At 28.9% G+C, this 7,358-nt stretch overlaps 1 non-coding gene across 1 annotated transcript; it reads left to right on the top strand.

The window, feature by feature from the left end:
* Window positions 1-2,819: 2,819 nt before the first annotated feature.
* TRNAI-UAU (transfer RNA isoleucine (anticodon UAU)) lies at window positions 2,820-2,893 on the top strand. The gene has a single exon. It is a non-coding gene; the product is annotated as a tRNA-Ile (tRNA).
* The last annotated feature ends 4,465 nt before the right edge of the window (window positions 2,894-7,358 follow it).

Below are 7,358 nucleotides of genomic sequence, written 5' to 3'. Positions count from 1 at the left end.
TTATGTGAAGAGAAAATTACTGGCATTGATATGTTAGAGAATACATTTTCTACATTTCATATTTCGAAAATGTAAGACATTTTCTACATTTCATATTTCGAAAATGTTCTTGTAGCAAAAATATCGAGAGAAAGGATTTAAACAATATTTTGAACTAATTTCTTGTCTTCTCGTGGTTGAACAAAATAGCAAGTTACTGATGCAAAAATCACAAATCTCAACAAATCGGAATGACACCATTTCCTAAAGTGAATGGTGTGAATTTTAATAATAATCGCGGTCGTGGTCGAGGTCATGACTGTGACAGAGGAAGAAATAATTATTATTTTCCTGGTAATCGTTCTAATCATTCAATTTTCAATAGAACCATACAAATGGATGATCACAAAAGAAAAGCTCCACAAAATAAGAGTTTAAAAGTGTTGAAAATAAAGGCTTTCGATACAGAATGACTGGACATTGGTCACATACCTGTCGTACATCTAAACACTTAGTCGATCTCTATCAAGCCTCCCTGAAGTAAAAAGAGAAAAATGTGAAAGTAAATTTTGCAAACCTGGATAATGACATATTTGACTCATCCCATATGACAAATTTGGATATGACGAACTTCTTTGAATCTCCTGAAGAGAAGAATGACATAGTTGGTGGAACATCGAGTGTTTATTTTGACTTTGAGAATATTTAGACTTAATGTTGTTATTTTCTTTTATCTATATTTATGTTTTTTTTTAAATGTTAACTTTTATACATTCCAAGTATTATTTTTCTTATTATAATTATTTTCTTTTGATGAAGAAATATGAGTTATTTTCATATGTTGGGTAATTAAAAAATGAGTAAAGAAGATATATGTCTGGCAGACAATACAACTACACACACAATACTTACAAGTAGGAAATATTTTTCCAAACTGACAATGTTGAAAGTAAAAGTAAATACAATATCAGGTTCTGCAAACTTGAATGAAGGTTTTGGAAGAATATATATTATTTTGCATAGAGGAACAAAATTTACAATTGACAATGCATTGTTTTCTAGTCAATCAAAGATAAATCTACTAATTTTTAAAGATATACGTTGCAATGATTATCATATTGAGACTGATAGTTAGAATAGTGCGGAATATCCATATATCATATCTACTGTCTCATATGAAAAATGTATACCGGAAGAGTTGTCTACTTTATCTTCTGGATTATATTGTACTCATATATGAGTAATTGAAACATATGTAACAATGAACCTGAAGTTCATGAATCCAGACATATTTATAATTTGACATGATAGATTAGGTCATTCAAGGTCTATAATGATGAGAAGAATTATTGAGAACTCAAATGGACATCCATTGAAGAGCCAGAAAATTCTTCAATCTAATGAATTATCATGTAATGCTTGCTCTCAAGGAAAATGGATTGCATTTTTAGAACGAATTCATGATGATATATGTAGACCTATTAACCCACCAAGTGGACCATTTAGATATTTTATGGTATTAATAGACGCATGTAATAGATGGTCACATGTATCAAGTCGAAATCTTACATTTGCAAAATTACTTGCTTAAATAATTAAGTTAAGAGCACAATAGATTATACAATTAAGACAATTTGTCTTGATAATGTCAATGAATTTACATTCCAAGCTTTTGATAATTATTATCTGTCAATTGGGATAATTATTATATTTATTATATTATATATTATTATTATATTAGATTTTCTCCATATCCGTGTTCTCGTTGTATGTGGTTGTACTCCTCAAATTCACAACATAAATGAATTTATTAAAATCACTTTTTCAATCACTCCTTCATTCTTACCATTTTTAAAATCTATTCCAAAAAGTAGATTAGGGAGAATTAACCTTACTTCTTACAGATTTTCAAATTTCAATTTTAGTCTTAATAAGTTTAAATTGATTTTGTATATTTAATAATGAAACTAATTGTTATATCCTAAATTTTCAAAGTGATTAGTTCATTGCCACCATTTTTCATTAAATAATTTCATATTTTTTAAAAAAGAAATCACACATAATTCTTCTATATTTTAATAAATAATCTTATACTCAACGAATAATCTAGAAAGAACCAAATATAAATAAATAATCTAGAACAAACAAAATATAAATTAAGCTAAAAGTATATATGATATAAAATTTTAACAATTATTTAAAAATATAAATTCTAAAAAAAATACAAATTTTAATAACATGTCTATTTAGTCATCATTGTTAACCAAGACAATTTCAAACATAAAAGACTACTTTTTCATGTTTAAAACTGAAATTTACAAAATATTATATATGTGTATATATATACCAATCACTAATTTACTCCATTTTACAGCAACCCAACAATTATTTTTAAAACCACAACTCTAAATTAAACCTTTTACACTTATAATTATTACTTAACTTCATAATTCATTAAAGAAATATTACTCAATTTGATTTAGAAACAAACGCAAGCTAAGCGTTGTACAACTATTTTTTTTTTAATTAGTACAATAATTAAGGAAATGAGAGATCGAACCTCTAATCTCTATAGATGAAAATCATGTCAATTATCGTTAAGTCTTGGCTTATACAATTAAAAATAATTCTTTCTTTTATTTATTTATACTTCCACTAGATCGATAGATGGAGTAGTTATTGAAGTGAAAAAAATAAAAATAAAAACAAAAATTCACATAATTGCATTTTCTTCTAAGATAAATAGTGGTGGAAGAACATGGATACCACAAATAATAATGCGCTGGTCTTCGAAATATACTTCCACTAGAAAATAATTAATTACTTTTCTTACAACAAATGGTCCCGTAGCTCAGTTGGTTAGAGCGTTGGTCTTATGAGCCGAAGGTCGCGGGTTCGAGCCCCGCCGGGACCAATTTTTCCTGTTTATTTTTCAGTTCTTTTACCCGACCGTCCCTTCTTTATTATTATTATTCCTTTTTCTATAAATAAGAATCATTTATCACTTTTTTATTTTTCATATTTTTCATATTTTCCATAATGGGCCTTTTAAATATAATTAAAAATATTTAAAAATCATATTTAACCTCTTATAAATAAATTAAATCTATCAATCAGAGTTTAGTATGAACATGAGGAGTACGAAAATATTAATTTGTCTCCAAAATTTTGAGATTTTATCCGTTAAAATGCTAAACTAATAATTGTATCAATTTAAAACATGAAAGTGTATCAATTTATCCCCTCCCTTTACTTTTCGTTAGGATACACTTCGTGTGAAACTTATAAGTTTATCAATTAAGTTCTTAGACTTTCATGTGTAAGTCAATTTGGATTCTCAATTAAGATTACCTCAATTATAAGCTTATGACATAATCTAAGAATTTAATTACAACAATTATAAGCTTCACAGTCATATAATATTTTTCAAGGGAAATCTGAATGAAAGTGTAAATTGATATATTTCTAAAAATTTAAGTTTTAAATTGATATAGTAATTAGTTTAAAGTTAACCGAAATCGTATAAATTTGATTTGATTTGATTTTTTTTAGAAAAATAAGTTGGATATTTGTAACATAGTAGAATAAGAGAAAAAAATCTAAAAATATATAAGTTGACTAGTTAATCTTTTAATTTTCAATTTCGCCTTTCCTTGTCTTATCTTGATGTAAAAATGTGGCCACTCGACGTATAATATTGTCCATTTTAGGTATAAACCCTCATGGCTTTGTTTTTGGTTTCATCCCAAAAGGTCTTATACCAATGGAGATCGTCATCCTCACTTATATACCCATGATCCTCCTCTTATCTAACCAATGTGGGACTTTGGTCGCATTCCCAAAAATCCTCCCCTCGAACAAAGGACCACCGAGCCTCCCCTCAAAGAATCATCCATCCGTCTAACTTATATCTAGGCTAACTCCTTTTCACCTGAGCATACCGCCTATCCAATAGAGTTCAACCACGGATCACACCATGATTACTTCCAAGGCTCTGCTATATATCTTTGTTTGGCACCGAGGATTCTACCGAGCATGGCTCTGATACCACTTGATAGGGACAACGACCCTCAAACTATCTCCACAATTGTATGATATTGTCCAAAAAAAAAAAAAATTTTTTTTTGGTTTTTAGGGTTCCAAAAATTTTGTTGCTCTCATACCATGCTAGAAAAACATTGTTTTTTCTCTTATTAATTTTAGGAGGAAAGGGTTTCTTAAATAGAAGAAATACCCAATTATAAATAAGGAAAGAATAAAATAATTACAAATAAAGAAAGAATAAAATAATTACAAATAAGGAAAGAATAAAATACAACAAATATAATACAATAAGTACAATATAAAATTTCACAATAAAGAAAATAATCAACACGGTGATAGAACTTAGGTGAAATCTATATATTGAGTTTCTTTCAAAGGTGATAACTAGTTATAGAAGTCTATCATTGATAGCCTTAAGTATTAATATTTCAAGGTTGATTTTAATTGATGAAAATCTATCAGTAATAGCGATTGATAGCTGCTATTAGTGATAGTCATGATAAAAGATTATTAGTGATAGTTATTGTGGTAATCAAAGTTGTTGGTCTTCTTTCAAAGTTGATCGCTATTTATAAATCTATCATTGATAGCCACTGATAGCCTTAAGTATTAATATTTCAAGGTTGATTCCAATTGATGAAAGTGAATCAATGATAGCTACTGATAATTGATAACAAATTAAAAGTTAATATTTCAAGATTGTATTATTTTTTCTCAAATTGAAAGCTATCACTGATAGTAACTATCATCGATAGCAATTGATGGAAGCTATCAGCGATAGCAACTATCAGTGACTTTCACTGATAGCTGCTATTAGTGATAGCTTTTAATTTGAGAAAACTGGGAAGATGCGAGCAAAATGGTGGCTAGGCATGCATTTTTTAGTCTTTTACCATTTTTTTTTATCTATATATGCAATTATTTTATACTTGTACTACATATTCTATTATTTTGGGCTTGGATTCTATTTATGCAATTAGCCCAAAGAAGTTTGGGGGAAAAATACTTCTATGAGTCCATTCGTAACTTTAAATTGTTGGAGTTAGTAAGCAGTTAGTGGAAGAATTCAGGATCATTAAGCACTCTAATTCATCAATTTTAGCATCAAAGTAAGCATGTTCATATCAGAAAAAGAGGGTTTCATAAAAGCTCACCTTTGAAGATTTTGAACTTCAAAATCAGCTCCAATCTCCTCAACAACAAGGTGACGACCAATAGATCTTTCCTACTATTCTCTTTGGACCTTATATTGAGTTGTGGGACTCAAAATGAACAGAATTGAGGGAATTTTGGAGGAGAAATTTTGGTTTTCAGCTGAAGAGTGAAGAACTACTTCTTCAATAACTTCAGCTTCCAAATTCTAATTGCATGCCCATAAACTTAGTGGGATGAAGCTGATTTTGTTCATTTCATCCATGTAAGCTGATCATACAATACAAGCTTTGCATCATAAGTTGACAACTCCTCCTTGGAGAATTTGGTGGAAAGCACAGATATAATTAGCGATATCTGAATCTATTATCCAGGTTAATTTATCATTTTTCACTAAACATGTCTCAATGACAAGCAAATTATATTTACTTTAAAGACGACATTTTGTCTCTACATACATGTTTATTGGTTTGTGATTAATGCAACTAAAAATTTAAATAAAACATCATATATTTTATTAAATATATAAGATGTTTATACATTATTATAGTATTTAGTCAAGAATGTCTTGCTTTAGTGAAGGAGTATTTGACTGTCCCTTGGTAGCACTTATTCTGACTTACTATACTATCGTTGCAAATAAATAATGAAATTTGGGTACATTGTTACTTTTTGTTAAAATTGATTTAGTTTTAAAAGCAATTTACTAATTAGAATTTGTTTATAATTTAAACATGTTGAATTCTTCAAATTTACTCGCTTCCAATAAAAATAACGGTCTTAATTATTCAACATAGAAATCGAATATACCAACAGATAATGATTTAAAATTTGTTTTAACAAATGAATGTCCTCTATCTCCCAACTCATCTGCAAATAAAAAAGTTTTGAATGTCATAGATAAGGAAATAAAAGAAGTACAACAAACACTATAAGAAAAACCACCTTTCTTGATGTTTGCAATTTTAAATACTTGACGTTTTTATGAAAAAAAATGTCAAGAAATAAGTGATTTTAAAGAAAAAAATGTCAAGAATTGATTTTAAAAATTCGGGGTTGTGCATTTTTCCTGGAAAATACAGTACTTGACGTTTTAAAAATGTCAAGTTCAATTAATGGATTCTTCACGTTTTAAGAGGTCAAGAATTGTAAAATATATAGGGTAACATTGCAACGTTACATATTTTGACGGAAAAATGAAAAATGTGTGTGCCTCATAAACGCAACATTGCAACGTTCTCAATAGCGTTGCAATGCTACGGGTTTGACAGGAAAATTGCACGCCTTTTGAACAGCATTGCAATGCTCATTTAGAGTGTCGCGATTCTATTAGACATATTTAAAAGAAATTACAGCAGTCGATTTGCAATCTATGCAATTGATTTTTTGCGCAATACACTCGAAATCTTCTTGATTTTTCACTTCCCTTCGATGCTTCTTTGTTATTCCATCAATCTTGAAGAGATTCTTCATTGAGGTAAGTAGATTTGAGGCATGAACTTTCAAAGTTAAGGCTTAATCTTGACTTTCTTTTTTAAATTGGGTTTAAGTCTTGATTTTCTTGGTTTGATTAGACTTAATCTTGATTTTGTTGTTTAGATTAGGCTTAATCTTGTTTAGATTAGGTTTAATTGATTTTCTTAGTTTGAGGCATGAAGTTTCAAAGTTAGGGCTTGATTTTCTTGGTTTGAGGCATGAACTTTTAAAGTTATGGCTTGATTTTTTTTTGTTTGAGGCTTGAACTTTCAAAGTTAGGGTTTAATCTCTCAGGTATATTCTTAAATCTCATAATAAACTCTTGTTTCATATTGTTCTTCAATGAGATTGAATTTTAGAGAACTTGCCATAGTTGGGATTGCCACTTTGCCAAAGTTAGGGCTTTAATTTTAGAGAACTTGCCACTTTTCCAAAATTAGGGCTTTAATTTTAGAGAACTTGCCACTTTTTTTTAATTAAATGCTTGCCAAAGTTAGATAGTCAATGTGTCTAATTTATTAGGGCTTTACGAACTAAGTAATGCTTTGTCAAACTTGGGTTCAATTTTTAGTTATTGGAATTAATATATGTTTAGCACATTAGAGCATGTGCACACCTTGGGTTCAATTTTTTTTAGATGTTTTTGTCTTTGTTCTCTGATTTTCCTTGAGGTTCTCTGATTTGTCTTACTTTCTTGAGGTTGGAAT

The sequence above is a fragment of the Benincasa hispida genome, chromosome 11 (genome assembly GCF_027475165.1).
Source record: "Benincasa hispida cultivar pf3 chromosome 11, pf3_genome.v1.1, whole genome shotgun sequence".
Taxonomy (NCBI): Eukaryota; Viridiplantae; Streptophyta; class Magnoliopsida; order Cucurbitales; family Cucurbitaceae; genus Benincasa; species Benincasa hispida.
The sequence above is the reverse complement of the archived record's forward strand: the minus strand, read 5'-3'. Positions and strand labels throughout refer to the sequence as shown.